At 37.3% G+C, this 15,951-nt stretch overlaps 1 non-coding gene across 1 annotated transcript; it reads left to right on the top strand.

Annotated features, from left to right (window-relative positions):
* The first annotated feature begins 2,180 nt into the window (after positions 1-2,180).
* Positions 2,181-2,316, top strand: LOC116634233. Its single transcript, XR_004299914.1, has one exon. It is a non-coding gene; the product is annotated as a U4 spliceosomal RNA (small nuclear RNA).
* The last annotated feature ends 13,635 nt before the right edge of the window (positions 2,317-15,951 follow it).

A 15,951-nucleotide genomic window follows, 5' to 3' on the forward strand; every position in this document is an offset into this window, starting at 1 on the left:
TTGTCAAGTGTTTAGCATGTATTAGGTATTTTATCTGTATGAACTTGGTTCATCCCAGAACCACACTATAAGGCAGATAATTATTTTACAGATGAAGAAACCAAGATTTAGAGAGATTAAAGATCATGCTAGATCACTGAGATAAGGAGGAAAGGACTTGGGACTTAGCCAGACTTGTATTTTTACATCATTTTTCACATTATTTACATCATTACCTCAAACACTCCAGACAGAGAACAAGGAATAAGGCTCATGACCACTTATTAACATTGAGGACATCTATACATCACCATTTTGATATTGGAAATATGCAAACAAAATCCAATCCTGATTAAATATTCAGTGAAAGTGATTTATGATTCAACGCCAGTATCAAGTAGGTGACATGAGAGTGTTTGAAGCTACATAAAGGTGTGAGGCAGAATAGCCACTGAGACTCTACACTAGATCTCATACAAGTTCAACTCCAGATCGACATGTCAGCTGAGAATAGCACAGTTCACATGGACCTGCTCTGTTAGAAGCAGTAAGGACCATACCCCTACCAGCCATTGGAAGAGAACAGAGTGGGAAGCACCAGAATGGGTCTGTTTGTCAAATCACCACACACCCCACCCCAGGGGAGTCTATGATAAAGACCAGTAAATGGACGAAACACAATAACTTCTAATGTCTTCACCATTATCAAGGCCATTAAAAAGATGTAAAAAGCACAACAACTAACCACATTCATAAATAGTAAACTAGCCTTGGAGAAGGCAGTAAGAACTCAGTCTCATAAGTAACTAGATGTATGTTAATTTTATTGGAAGGAGAAGTAGACAAATATAAAACATTAATCACCATCTCAGGAGTGATTTATTTTGCTTATATGCCTGCAGAGAAAAGGAAAGCTGTTTGCTTTGGTAGTCTTCCAGCTCCTGCTTCCTTCTTGATCATCAGGGGGCTGCATTCATACATCTTCCATATGTCAATAATAGATTAGCCCTGATGTGGCCATCCTCTGCTTTTGTGTGTGCAGCCAGAATCCACTGACTTTCATGGGCAGATGGTGGTGAGTTTGGTACTTGTGATAAAGCTTTATCACAAACAGTATGATGCAAGGACTGCCAGATGCTCAAGTTATTATTTCTCCCCTATTGTATATGAATGTTCCCCTTTCTTATTTTCTTTCCTCCTCCAGCTTTCATGAGATATAATTGACATATAACATTGCATAAGTTTAAAGTGTGCAACATGATGATATGATATACATATATATTGTGAGATGTTTACCACAATAAGGTTAGTTAACATATCCATCACTCCACATAGTTACCATTATTTTGTTTGTGTGGTAAGAACTTTTAAAGTTCTATTTAAGATCTATTAGCAACTTTTAAGTATATAATACAGTATTTTTAACTATAGTCACCATGCTGTACATTAGATCCCCAGAACTTACTCATCTTATAACTGGAAGTTTGTACCCTTTGACCATCTTCACCCATTTCCCCACCCTCAACCCACTGCCACTGGCAACCACCAAATCTAACTTCTGTTTCTATGAATTTGATTTTGTAAGTGTGAGTGTGTGTTTGGGTTCCACATACAAGTGAGATCATATAGTAATGGTCTTTATCTTACTTTACATAATACTCTCTAAGTTCACCCATGCTGTTGTAAATGGCAAGATTTTCTTCTTTTTTATTGTTGAATAATATTTCATTATATATGATTATATCTATCTCTATATCTATATCTACATATAAAATTCATCCACTGATGTACACTTAGATTGTTTTCATGTCATGGCTATTATGAATAATGCTGCAATGAACATGGGGGTGCAGATTTCTTTTTGAGATAATAATTTCATTTCCTTTGGCTATATACCTAGAAGTGGGATTGCTGGATCATATGGTAATTCTATTTTTTATTTTTTTTGAGGAACCTCCATATTCTTTCCCATAGTGGCTACACCAATTTACATTTCCGCCAAGAGAGCACAGGGGTTCCCCTTTCTTCACAACCTTGCCAGCACTTGTTATCTCTTGTCATTTGATAATTATCATTCTAACAGATGTGAAGTGATATCTCATTTTGGTTTTGATTTGCACTTCTTTCTCTGATGATTAGTGATGTTGAGCAACTTTTTCAAGTACCTGTTGGCCGTTTGTGTATCTTTGGAATAATGTCTTAGCTTTGCGCAGTGACAGTTTCGTAGCCAATGAGGTTTATCTGAGGCGCGATTATTGCTAATTGGAATAATGTCTTTTCAAGTCCTTTGTGAATGGGCTCCCTTCTAAGAAAATGTGGCTTTCATCAAAAATATGACTTTCTGAATTTATTGAGTGACTGTATCCCAATTTAGGGAATCATGTTCCCATTAAGACTGATTGAGAAGTTCATCTAATATATTGATAAAATATAACTTTCATAGCTTGATTTTTAGTCTACGTGAGTGTCTCTGTGTCAAGATTTTTAGAAATAAAAGAAAACTTTAAAACTTAAAACGAACTCAAGCTACCCAGGAAATAACAATTTTATCTATACAAAGACCACCATGAGAACCCCTAGCAAAATCCAACATACCAAACCTGAAACCAAGAAGAGGGCTGTGGAGAGAAGGGTAGAGCTGGTGGGATGCCATTAGTTTGACTTTTTCTTTTACCAGAAAATACCCAACTACAAAATTTAAGCACAGGAAAAAAGATTTTACAAAGGGCTAATATAAGGTAATTACCTGTTTTTAGAATTGTTTGGTCATAATTTTCAAAATGACCAACTCCAAAATACAATTTCTTGTTGCAGCCTTGCTGACGCTCATGTTTCTGATAGGAAGTTGTAAATTACATATATTCTGTAATGCATATTTTTAAGCTTGTACAAATGAGAATCTGGTCTCTTAAAATTTATCAGGCCATTATAACATTTGTAACTATTTTATTACTGCTCAAGACCTTGTTGCAACTTGAAAGTTGTTGCATGTCCTTGAAGGAATTCCCTCCTAAGAAACTTCAGCAGAGGTTATTCTTACTTTGCTGGGTTCTGTGTTTTGGAAGAGGTCAAAAGTGATTCTGGAATAAACAGAATTGTTAGATTGAGGATCAGAATGGAACCATATAACTTATATTGATGGGTGTGGTGTTTTGTATAGTTTGTAAAATAGCTCTGAAAAAAAATTCCCAAAATTAATTCTAATCAAGGTTTAAGTAACAACCTTCATCGGAGTAAGTAGTTTGTTCTCAAATATATGAACTTTTTTGAAGGACATTGCTCACTGGAAAACTGTTTCACTGTGTTTGTTAAAAATTCACTGACTTAAAAATCATTCAGTTTAGTAGGAGACCAAAACCTAGGCACTGAACTGAGAGTATCTAATTTTAACTTTCAAACTTCCCTAGCCTAGAATTAGTGGTCTCTTGCTCAAGGATGGAGTCTATATCCTGGATTAATTTATATTACCCTGGAGACAAGTCTTTTGTGCTTATAGTTGCTAAACCACAACCCAAGTTAAAAGTCATATTATCAGTATGCCAAAAATGATGCAGGATGGGGAATTACTACATGACGGTAAACCTTATCTTCTGTAAAAATGACACAAAACACTTTTTACTTCCCAGGAAAGGATGTAAGATTTATTCTTATTGAAAATAAGTGAGAAAAATATTGTTATTTCCAAAATAACGGTGGAAATTGAAACACTTTAATACTTTTTAAAATGTCTACCCATTAACAAATTCTAAAGCGCTTTTAAAGAGCCATAGAGTTAGAATACCCTAAACCATGCAAATCGAGGGGTCACAACAGCATCAAATAACACATACAAATCAGTATTTGTATGGGTAAGCTAATGCCTGCTTTGCAGAAAATCTAGAAATGCTTAGATTCTTCACTCAAATGTGTTGGTTTCTTAAGCAAGATGTTTCATGTGACCTCTGGGAACCAGCACTCTTGGTCACACTGTGGTCCTTGCTGTAAGTGCCCTGTTCAGCTCTGGCTTATCATGGAGGAGCTCCTGTGGGCTCTTAAGCCAAGAGCAGCATCGGGACTTGTATATTGTCTATGGTGCTCATCATGTCTTAGAGGGATTTGCTGATGTCGATGGTGCTAACACCTTGAGCTTTCTCATGGAGATCCAACTTGGGGGAATAAGATTTACTTTTCACTCCTCCTTTTAGAATAACTCATTCTAGGATTGGCGTAAGAGCCCGAGAATGGGACTGAAGAGCAATTTGAGAAGATAATTGCAGTGTGCGGCATCACCTCCCTATCCTTTTCTTGGCCCAGTAGCCTTGCACCGAGTTTGTGGGCCCCGCTCTCCCTTTTCCAAGGATCAGTTACTTTCTGCCCCCAAAAGTGCTTCTCAGTCCCCTACGCAAATAACTCTTGACTGTTAAGTGCCACCAGTTATCCAGAGCAGACTTGTGCAATCCTATAGTGGGTAAAACTTACCCTGTACACGATAAGAGCCCTGATTTAGGGTTTCTGTTAATGAGCTCTCTCTTTACTTACCAGGGCTTTGTAACATTGAGGTTGTTTACTATCTCTTATGAGATTTGCTCTAACCACTTAAGGATACAAGTTAGAAAAATTGTAGTAAAAATCATAATAACTCTCATAATAGCAAATTGCTAACATTTATTTAGTCCTACTATATGCCACAATGTTCTACATTGTGTTGTGTGTGTGTGTGTGTGTGTGTTTTACATTGATTAACTCATTTAATCTCACAATAACCCTTTAAGATAGGTGCAATTATTTCTCCCATTTTACTGTGAGGACCCTGGGCATATAGAAGTTAAGTAACTTGCCAGAGGTCATACTGACTGGATTCAGAGCCTCAGCACCTGATGACTCACAAGTGAAATTTTGCCTTTGTTACATATTGTTGTCTATTCCTAATTTCAAAAACAATTAAATGAAATTAAGGAATATTTCTCTGACATTCAATGGTAAGCCCCAGCAAGGCAAGACCAACCTGTTGTCTCTCTCCATGGTATCTCTGGCACCAAGTCTGTGCTTACTACAAAATAGATGAATGAATGATCTAAAAAACTTGTAATTGTTTTTTCTTATGTGACCTTCATTTTTTTTTTCCTTGTCTTTCCAATTTCTATGCTTCTTTTAACTTGAGCTAAAGAATTGCTGAACAGTGCCTGGATTAGAGTAGTTCAAAACTCCTCCTCAATAATTTAAATAGCTTTCTGTTGCCTTTAATTGCTTATAGAAGAATTGGGGCTGGTTTGGTTTAAGAGGGTGTTTGACTTACAGGATATCCTCAACAAGACTTCTCTGAGATGTATAATGAAGATTGTGCTGAAATATGGAGTCCATATTTAGATGGGTGAGCCACTGCTTCTGTGAGGTCCTTTACTGTATACTATTTTATTAATGATTCCTGGCAATAAAAATAATTTCAAAAAATAATCCTGGGTTCTATGTGCCAAAGCTGACAATATCAATAGATTGATGTAAGTTATATGTAATGTGTTCTATGCATTGACTTACAAAACTTTTTAATAAGTAAATACATACATGGCAGCCATGTGAGTATGTGGCTCCTAAATCAAACCATGGCTGTGTGGTAGGAACTGCATTTTGGTTTTGGTCTTTGTAGTTGCTGAAAGTTGATTTGATTGTTAATCCTATAATTTTTCACATTTTCATATATCTGACCATCTTCAACTTCTTGGTTCTGAGACATCATGCTAACCATACTCATTAAAGGAATAGTCAAATAGCTTCATTTCACACATGGCTTTCTTTTAAACTCTTTGAGAACACCCAGGAATTTAAAAACATCCACTCATAAATTATTCTTACGATTGGACCTTGTTCAATTCACTTAAACTTCATGTGCTCTCTTTTCCACTTGGAAATTAAAGGATAGTGTTGACCCACTTTCAGAGGAGCCAGTAAAAAATGGTTGAGCCTTCTTTATAGAGTACTTTGAAAATATATAATTGCTCTGGATATAGAAAAAACTAATCAGAAATTTTAAAAAATGTTTAAAAACAGCTAGATGAAAAATCTGGAATGCAAACACAGACTTACTAATGCTGAATAAGGCAGAAGAACATGGGCCCATCAGTTTGACTAGTTTAAGTAGAGTCTATTTAACTGTAAAAATCAATTGAATCAGTGACAGAATCATTTCATTTTAGTGAATGTCTAATTGCAGGGGAGCTCTGCAGCACAATGACGACCTCCTTCTGTTGTGCTTGGCTCAAGACCACCTTTAATGAAAGGTGACAATGGAGTAGATCCCTTGACTAAAACACTTTGATAAATAAATAAGTAGCTAGATGACTTTGCCAGCTTGCGGGGGGAGAGGGGGTAAAGGAACAAATGGAGCTGTAAGTCCTATAAGAATACTTTTATCATTTTAAAAACTTTTATGGATTATTTAAAATGTGCTTCTCTAATTACAATAGTTTATAATGTTTCATTTTGTTTAATAGCATTTGCTTTGATTGTATCATTATCATAGTTAGCAAGTTGCTGTAGTACCTACCTTACAGTATTTTTCTAGTAATGTGAAGGATAATTGAACCTATGTGAATGTGATTTCCTCTTCAGTCCCTAGAAAGAGACTATAATAGTCATAACCTGGAGAAGTTTCATTTGCAGCAAATTTATATTTCATTGTCCCTTACCAACTTACATTTCAGGCTTATTTACTGACAGTTTAATTTTGCGCATTCACCCATTCTAATTGCCCTCTCACAAAGTTTAATAATCACGTTCAGTTTTGGCAGGATAGCAATAGAGAAGTAAATTTTCCAATTTTTGCACCTTTTGGGTAGATCCACAGCATTGGTAGAGAAAATTCAAAAAGATTTCAGTATTAACATATGCCAAAATTTTTGGGAAACCTCTGATATTACCTCACACCCTAGTCCTCCATCTCTGATTTCAGAAGGCATAAATTGGGGGACCCTCACCCTCTTTCTTGCTTTGCATGGTCCCCTGGGCCTAATGTCCATTTATCTTTTCCTAGGTTGATTTGAGAGTGAACAAAAATGTCATTATAGCACATGTCAAGCAGGGGCTCAGAACCAGTTATGTGAATGTTTTGTTTTTCTTGTACTTTGTTTTTGCTCATGTATTTTTTGGTGTGTTCATATGACAGTGTGGGAGGGTGTGTGGGAGGGAGAGAGAGAGAGAGAAAGAGAGAGAGAAAGAGAGAGAGAGAGAGCGCATGTGAGCGCATTTGTCTACTCTAGTAATACCATAATCACAAACAGGTAAAATATCCTTCATTAATTCTCTGATAGTAACTGTAGGAAAATGGTGTTGTGGTACCATGGAAAGAATATGGGCTTTGCAGTAAGAAACATCTAGGTTTAAATTCCAGCTCTGGATTTACAGATAATTAGCTTTATTTGCTTTTCAAAGTCATTTAGTCCAAATGAATCTGTTTTCTCATCCATAAAATGGGAATAATAATACAAACCTCATAGGGTTATTGTGAGTATTAAGTAAAGTATGGAATATTTTGTTTTCAACAAATGTGTATTCTCATCTACTCCTTAGTACTCCACTGAGGTGGTTTATCATAAAGCATAGAACTATGATAAACGAAGCAGAACTATCAAAATATGAATAATAAAAGAAGGGTAAATCAATTACACTAAACAAATGTCTAACGTTGTTTACTGTGACTAATTGCAGTATTTAGCATTCAGATTCTTGATGGACAGGTGACAAGATAAACACAGTAGGTTATATGATTGCCAGTATTTGAGAAAAGAAAATAAGACTCACCAACTTCTTTTCTGTACTAATGTTTTTAATATGAAATATTAATTACCTCTACTCTTATTCTCTATCTCAGATTTCATTAAAATTTTAATTAAAAGTTAATTACAAACTCAATAGAGAAGAGGGAGCATCATTGAAGAACAGATGGATATTTCTCTGCTACAAGTATGGCCACCTCTTTCTTTTTTTTTTTTTTTTTTTTAATTTTTTTTTATTGTTATGTTATGGCCACCTCTTTCTTAACAGATAAAGGGACTCTTGTTAGGGCACTCTTGCGAGGTTTGAACTAGAGATTACTTTGTTGTAGAAATGGTGGGAAAAAGAAAAGCTGACTAAATGAAGCACCGGAAGCTAATGGCTGCTACATATTTTCTTTCAGTTCTGTGAATTCAGGAGGACGGATTTGTGTTTTCCTACCTCAGTTTCTTCTTTAGGGATTGCACCCATGTAGACCTTTTCCTGACAGTTGTGCAGCTGTTTCCTCCTTGGTCCAATGCCAACGCTCTGTCGGCACAACCCCCACCGCCACAACACACACACACACACACACACACACACACACACACACACACACACACCTCTTCCCAAAGCCCACTGCCCTTATTCATCAACAAGTCCTTCTCACTTGAAAGAAGTGTGAAGACTTTTGATTTTTTAAAACACTCACCCACAATTGGTATTACAATGACTTTTAGTATAAAGGAAAGGTGTGATATTTCTAAATTCCTGACAGATATTAATCTTTGGGATTTGCTAATGAACAATTGGAATTCTTGGGAATTCTACAAATCATAAATGATCCTTAAAATAATTCCAACATTCTTCATTGTCTTTATGGATATATAAACAAATTATTACAAATACAAATGAAATAAGCTTAAATTTAGTAGCATTTGCAAAGCACTGTAGCCTATAATACATATTCAAACATGGGTAAACACCAGTGAAGAATGCTGAGTTGTATCCAAATAAGGTAACATTCTGAATCCTAGCAAACTGACTATCACTCACTACATAGCATCATGTGCCAGAGTTGCCAACATAAGGATTTATTTTACTTCCTCAACTTGCTATTCCTTAGGAGATCACTCATCTCATAGGATTTAAATTATACTATGCACATAAATTTCTTAATATTTACTTTATTTGCAAGCATGACTCACTGTTAGTCGTTAACAGGGCTATGAAAATATACTTATAACATGGTGATAGCCATGAACAATACTGCTGGAGTAGATCAGGAACTTCTCTCCTCCTGTTCCTTTTGGGTTCTCAAAAATGTCAACCTCAACTTTTGAGTCTCCTGTCACTGTTTCCTGCTCCCCCTTTCCACTTGATTAGTAGATTCTTTTGAACCAGTTGTGTTTCTACACCGATTGTTACATTTTGATTCTTTCAAGACAATTATCATAATTTTTCCTGTTTTCTCCATTTCTCAACTGATTTTTCTCCTGATTCCAAAGAAACATATAAGTTACCCCAGAAATGCTGGGAAGAAATTCCCTGTGAAAACACTAAAAAATAGCCCCTCTTTTTAGGACAGAGGTTCTCAATCTTGGTGACACTTTAAATTACTTGGATGCTATTTTTAAAAACTTGCACATGGGACCCCAGGGAGATAATAGGATATATATTGTTTAAATACAGGCAATTCTATTGTGTAGCCAAATTTGAGAACTTCTCCCTCAGGAACTACCCGAAGGGTTATTCCCATCCTATAATTCTATGAATCCCCACTTCTAAGTATTCCTCATTATTTCATTGTAGGTGAATTTATTTTTATATTCTCTGAAATCATTTGTAAAATTCTTGAGGGAAGATATATTTACTGTTGGAAACTTATTTTTATTTTATTTTTTTATTTTTTGCTATCTATTTTTTTAAATTTTATTTTATTATGTTATGTTAGTCAACATACATTACATCATTAATTTTTGATGTAGTGTTCCATGATTCATTGTTTGCATATAACACCCAGTGCTCCATTCAATACATGCCCTCCTTAATACCCATCACTGGGCTAACCCATCCCCCCACGTCCCTCCCCTCTAAAACCCTCAGTTTGTTTCTCAGAGTCCATAGTCTCTCATGGTTCCTCTCCCCCTCCAATTTCCCACCCTCCCTTCATTTTTCCCTTCCTACTATCTTCTTCTTCTTTTTTTTTTTTTTAACATATAAAGTATTATTTGTTTCAGAGGTACAGGTCTGTTATTCAACAGTCTTACACAATTCACAGTGCTCACCGTAGCATACACCCTCCCCAATGTCCATCACCCAGCCACCCCATCCCTCCACCCCCCACCACTCTAACAATTCTCAGTTTGTTTCCTGAAATTAAGAATTCCTCATATCAGTGAGATCATATGATACTTGTCTTTCTCTGACTTATTTCGCTTAGCATAATACCCTCTAGTTCTATCCACATCCTTGCAAATGGCAAGATTTCATTTTTTTGATGGCTGCATAATATTCCATTGTATATATATACCACATCTTCTTTATCCATTCATCTGTCGTTGGACATCTTGGCTCTTTCCATAGTTTAGCTGTTGTGGACATTGCTGCTATAAACATTGGGGTGCTCATACCTCTTCAGATCACTACATATGTATCTTTGGGGTAAATACCCAGTAGTGCAGTTGCTGAGTCATAGGGTAGCTCTATTTTCAACTTTTTGAGGAACCTCCATACTGTTTTCCAGAGTGCCTGTAGCAGCTTGCATTCCCACCGACAGTGTAGGAGGGTTCCCCTTTCTCTGCATCCTCGCCAACATCTGTCATTTCCTGACTTGTTAATTTTAGCCATTCTGACTGGTGTGAGGTGGTATCTCACTGAGGTTTTGATTTGGATTTCCCTGATGTCGAGTAATGTTGAACACTTTTTCATGTGTCTGTTGGCCATTTGGATGTCTTCTTTGGAAAATTGTCTGTTCATGTCTTCTGCCCATTTCTTGATTGGGTTATTCTTCGGGTGTTGAGTTTGATAAGTTCTTTATAGATTTTGGATACTAGCCCTTTATCTGATATGTCATTTGCAAATATCTTCTCCCATTCTGTTGGTTGTCTTTTGCTTTTGTTGACTGTTTCTTTTGCTGTGCAAAAGCTTTTTATCTTGATGAATATCCAATAGTTCAGTTTTGCCCTTGCTTGCCTTGCCTTTGGCGATGTTTCTAGGAAGAAGTTACTGTGGCTGAGGTCGAAGAGGTTGCTGCCTGTGTTCTCTTCTAGGATTTTGATGGATTCCTGTCTCACATTTAGGTCTTTCATCCATTTTGAGTGTATTTTTGTGTGTGGTGTATGGAAATGGTACAGTTTCATTCTTCCTCATGTGGCTGTCCAATTTTCCCAACACCATTTGTTGGAGAGACTGTCTTTTTTCCACTGGACATTCTTTCCTGCTCTGTCAAAGATTAGTTGGCCATATAGTTGAGGGTCTATTTCTGGGCTCTCTATTCTGTTCCATTGATGTAGGTGTCTGTTTTTGTGCCAGTACCATACTGTCTTGATGATGACAGCTTTGTAATAGAGCTTGAAGTCCAGAATTGTGATGCCTCCAGCTTTGCTTTTCTTTTTCAACATTCCTCTGGCTATTCAGGGTCTTTTCTGGTTCCATACAAATTTTAGGATTATTTGTTCCATTTCTTTGAAAAAAGTGGATGGTATTTTGATAGGGATTGCATTAAATGTGTAGATTGCTCTAGGTAGCATTGACATCTTCACAATATTTGTTCTTCCAATCCATGAGCATGGAACGTTTTTCCATTTCTTTGTGTCTTCCTCAATTTGTTTAATGAGTATTTTATAGTTTTCTGAGTACAGATCCTTTGCCTCTTTGGTTAGATTTATTCCTAGGTATCTTATGGTTTTGGGTGCAATTGTAAATAGGATCGACTCCTTAATTTCTCTTTCTTCTGTCTTGTTGTTGGTGTATAGAAATGCTACTGATTTCTGTGCATTGATTTTATATCCTGCCACTTTACTGAATTCCTGTATGAGTTCTAGCAGTTTTGGGGTGGAGTCTTTTGGGTTTTCCACATAAAGTATCATATCATCTGCAAAGAGTGAGAGTTTGACTTCTTCATTGCGAATTTGGATGCCTTTTATTTCTTTTTGTTGTCTGATTGCTGTGGCTAGGACTTCTAGTACTATGTTTAATAGCACTGGTGATAGTGGACATCTCTGCCCTGTTCCTGACCTTAGGGGGAAAGCTCAGTTTTTCCCCATTGAGAATGATATTCACTGTGGGTTTTTCATAGATGGATTTTATGATATTGAGGTATGTACCCTCTATCCCTACACTGTGAAGAGTTTTAATCAAGAAAGGATGGTGTACTTTGTCAAATGCTTTTTCTGCATCTATTGAGAGGATCATATGGTTCTTGTTCTTTCTTTGGTTAATGTATTGTATCACATTGATTGATTTGTGGATGTTGAACCAACCTTGCAGCCCAGGGATAAATCCCACTTGGTCGTGGTGAATAATCCTTTTAATGTACTGTTGGATCCTATTGGCTAGTATTTTGGTGAGAATTTTTGCATCCATGTTCATCAGGGATATTGGTCTGTAATTCTCCTTCTTGATGGGGTCTTTGTCTGATTTTGGGATCAAGGTAATGCTGGCCTCATAAAATGAATTTGGAAGTTTTCCTTCCATTTCTATTTTCTGGAACAGTTTCAGAATAGGTATTAATTCTTCTTGAAATGTTTGGTAGAATTCCCCTGGGAAGCCATCTGGCCCTGGGCTCTTGTTTGTTGGGAGATTTTTGATTACTGCTTTAATTTCCTTACTGGTTATAGGTCTGTTCAGGTTTTCTATTTCTTCCTGGTTCAGTTTTGGTCATTTATACATCTCTAGGAATGCATCCATTTCTTCCAGATTATCTAATTTGATGCCATATAATTGCTCATAATATGTTCTATAATTGTATTTCTTTGGTGTTGGTTGTGATCTCTCCTCTTTCTTTCATGATTTTACTTATTTGGGTCATTTCTCTTTTCTTTTTGATAAGTCTGGCCAGGGGTTTATCAATCTTGTTAATTCGTTCAAAGGACCAGCTCCTAGTTTCGTTGATCTGTTCTACTGTTCTTTTGGTTTCTATTTCATTGATTTCTGCTCTGATCTTTATTATTTCTCTTCTCCTGCTGGGTTTAGGCTTTATTTGCTCTTCTTTCTCCAGCTCCTTTAGGTGTTGTGTATTTGAGACCTTTCTTGTTTCTTGAGAAAGGCTTGTATTGCTATATACTTTCCTCTTAAGACTGCCTTTGCTGCATCTCAAAGATTTTGAACAGTTTTGTTTTCATTTTCATCAGTTTCCATGAATTTTTTTTAATTCTTCTTTAATTTCCTGGTTGGCCCATTCATTCTTTAGTAGGATGCTCTTTAGCCTCCATGTATTTGAGTTCTTTCCGACTTTCCACTTGTGATTGAATTCTAGTTTCAAAGCATCGTGGTCCAAAAATATGCAGGGAATGATCCCAAACTTTTGGTACCAGTTGAGACCTGATTTGTGACCTAGGATGTGATCTATTCTGGAGAATGTTCCATGGGCACTAGAGAAGAATGTGTATTCCATTGCTTTGGGATGGAATGTTCTGAATATATCTGTGAAGTCCATTTGGTCCAGTGTGTTATTTAAAGCCTTTATTTCCTTGTTGCTCTTTTGCTTAGATGATCTGTCCATTTCAGTGAGGGGGGTGTTAAAGTCCCCTACTATTATTGTATTGTTGTTGATGTGTTTCTTTGTTTTGCCAGGGGCCAGGCTAAGTAATCTGCTTGGGTTTGCTCTTGGTTCCCTACAAGCTTTCTGTACAGCTTTGGAGGAGGAGAGTGAAAATGGTAGCCTCCTAATCTCTGCCCCAGAGGAGCCGAGAACTTGGGGCCCCACTCCTCAGTGAGCCCCCAGAGAAAAGCAGTCAATCACTCCTGTCTCCCCGGTCTCTGGCCACACTCCGTGCTCACCCGGCCAGTGACAGAGCATTTCTATCTCTGGCACATGACCCTGTGTGGAGTCTCCAAACCCAGCAGATTCCTGTGGTGCGCTCCTGCACCACTCCTCCCAGGGTAAGTAGGGGATCCTCCCCAGATCTGCCACTTGTTGGGTCCCTGCTGGAAGAGCAGTGGTCCAACTGTGCTGTGGATCACAGTTTATGGCAACCCTGAGCTGAGAGCCCACTCCTCGGCTCCATCTTTGCAGTTGGCTCCGTTGCTCCGGTACCTGGGAGCTCTGCCATGCTCAGGCACCCCAGGTCTTTCTGTGACCCCAAGGGTCCTGAGACCACACTGTCCCAGCGAGGGTTCCTCCCCCACCCCCCTGCCTTAGCCACTGGAGTGACATCCCTCAGTGGAGCCGACTTCTAAAAGTTCCGATTTTGTGCTCCACTCCTCTATCACTTGCTGGTAGCTGGCTGACAGAGGCTCCCTCCCCCCGGGTTCTATCTTCCCTTATATCACCTCAGATTCACTTCTCTGCACATCCTACCTTCCAGAAAGTGGTCACTTTTCTGTTCAGAGAGTTGCTGGTATTCTTTTCTTCGATCTCCAGTTGAGTTTGTGGGTGTTCAGAGTGGTTTGATACCTCTCTAGCTGAATTCCTGGGACCTGACGAAATTTAGGTCTCCTACTCCTCCACCATCTTGCTCAGAAACTTACTTTTAATCAGCAATTTCAGAACCTAAGAGGTTGTGTCTCCTAGATATTTTAAAAATGTGTTGGATAAAATTATGTCTAAAAAATAGTGTGTTCATTTCAAAGACGCATGCTAGCCTTCAGGAATAAATGGGTACAAGGCAGATAAATTGAACTATAGTATTTAAGAGGTTAATATATTAAATGTTAGTACCTTTATTATTACATTTTTGCAGTTACAGGTATTGAATTAGTCTTATATTTTTTAGTTGTTATGCACACAACTATTTAAAAATAAGGTTATGTGACAAACTGAGGGTGGAGGGATGGGGTATCTGGGTGATGGACATTAAGGAGGGCATGTGATGGAATGAGCCCTGGGTGTTATATGCAACTGATGAATCACTGAACTCTACCTCTGAAACTAATAATATACTATATGTTAATTAATTGAATTTAAATAAAAGTAAATGAAATTTTAAAAAAGAATTATTTATAATGAAAACAAGACCTACCTACTCCAGTCTCCCTCTCCAGAAGTATCCATTTTTAATTCTTTCAGCTGCTTGTCCCAGTTGTCATCTTAGCATTTCTAAATAATATGATTATGCTGTTATTTCTTGATGTTATTTCTTGACATCTTCTATTTTCTGCCATGACAACAAGGATTTAGCTATCCACTCTACCCCATCATTTCCTCCATCCTTTCATTAAATTACATTATTATTTTTCAATCCTCTACTGGCTACTTTAATAATTTTAATTTATATATTTGCATCATTTTTCTTGTACACTGACTGTAAGATGTATCTCTTGACTCCACACTTTATTTTTTAAATTTTTTGAAAAGTTTTTACTTATTTGACAGAGAGAGACACAGCGAGAGAGGGAACAAAAGCAGGGGGAGTGGGAGAGGGAGAAGCAGGCTTCCCCCTGAGCAGGGAGCCCAATGCAGGGCTCGATCCCAGGACCCTGGGGTCATGACCTAAGCCAAAAGCAGAGGCTTAATGACTGAGCCACCCAGGCGACCTAGACCCCACACTTTATAAGATGAGGATTTTAGCACCTGGTCCCTTCTCTTCCACTCTCCCTCATCTTCCAACTTTTGTCATTTTTACTTTTACAAAATCAAGGTTGATGAAAACATATTCCATTTTATAACATACATGTTTTCTATACTTTGCCTGTAGATTAGTTTTAAATTTTGAAAGCTAATATGAATTTTCACATTATTCTGATGATATGAGAATATTAAGTTGAAAAGCCCATGAGACTCTTGTACATTGAAATGCCCTGCTCCCCTTCCTTCACTATATTCTTTTGTACCCTATCATTATTTTTAAAATATTGTTTATATTATATATTCTTTCTTGACCCCCTTTCTTGGATACCATGATCCTTAACCACTAGCTGGTTTTCCTGCTCTAACAATCTAGACTGACTCTTGACTCAAAGCAATAATCTGGGACTTCCCTCTAGGTTAAGAGTCATCTTCTCTCATATTTTGAAAGCACTGGTGTACCACTCTCTGGCATCTAGTATTGATGATAAGTCTTCTGCTTGTCATTTTCCTTCATT

This window comes from Phoca vitulina, unplaced genomic scaffold (genome assembly GCF_004348235.1).
Source record: "Phoca vitulina isolate PV1807 unplaced genomic scaffold, GSC_HSeal_1.0 scaffold8, whole genome shotgun sequence".
NCBI classification, from domain to species: Eukaryota; Metazoa; Chordata; class Mammalia; order Carnivora; family Phocidae; genus Phoca; species Phoca vitulina.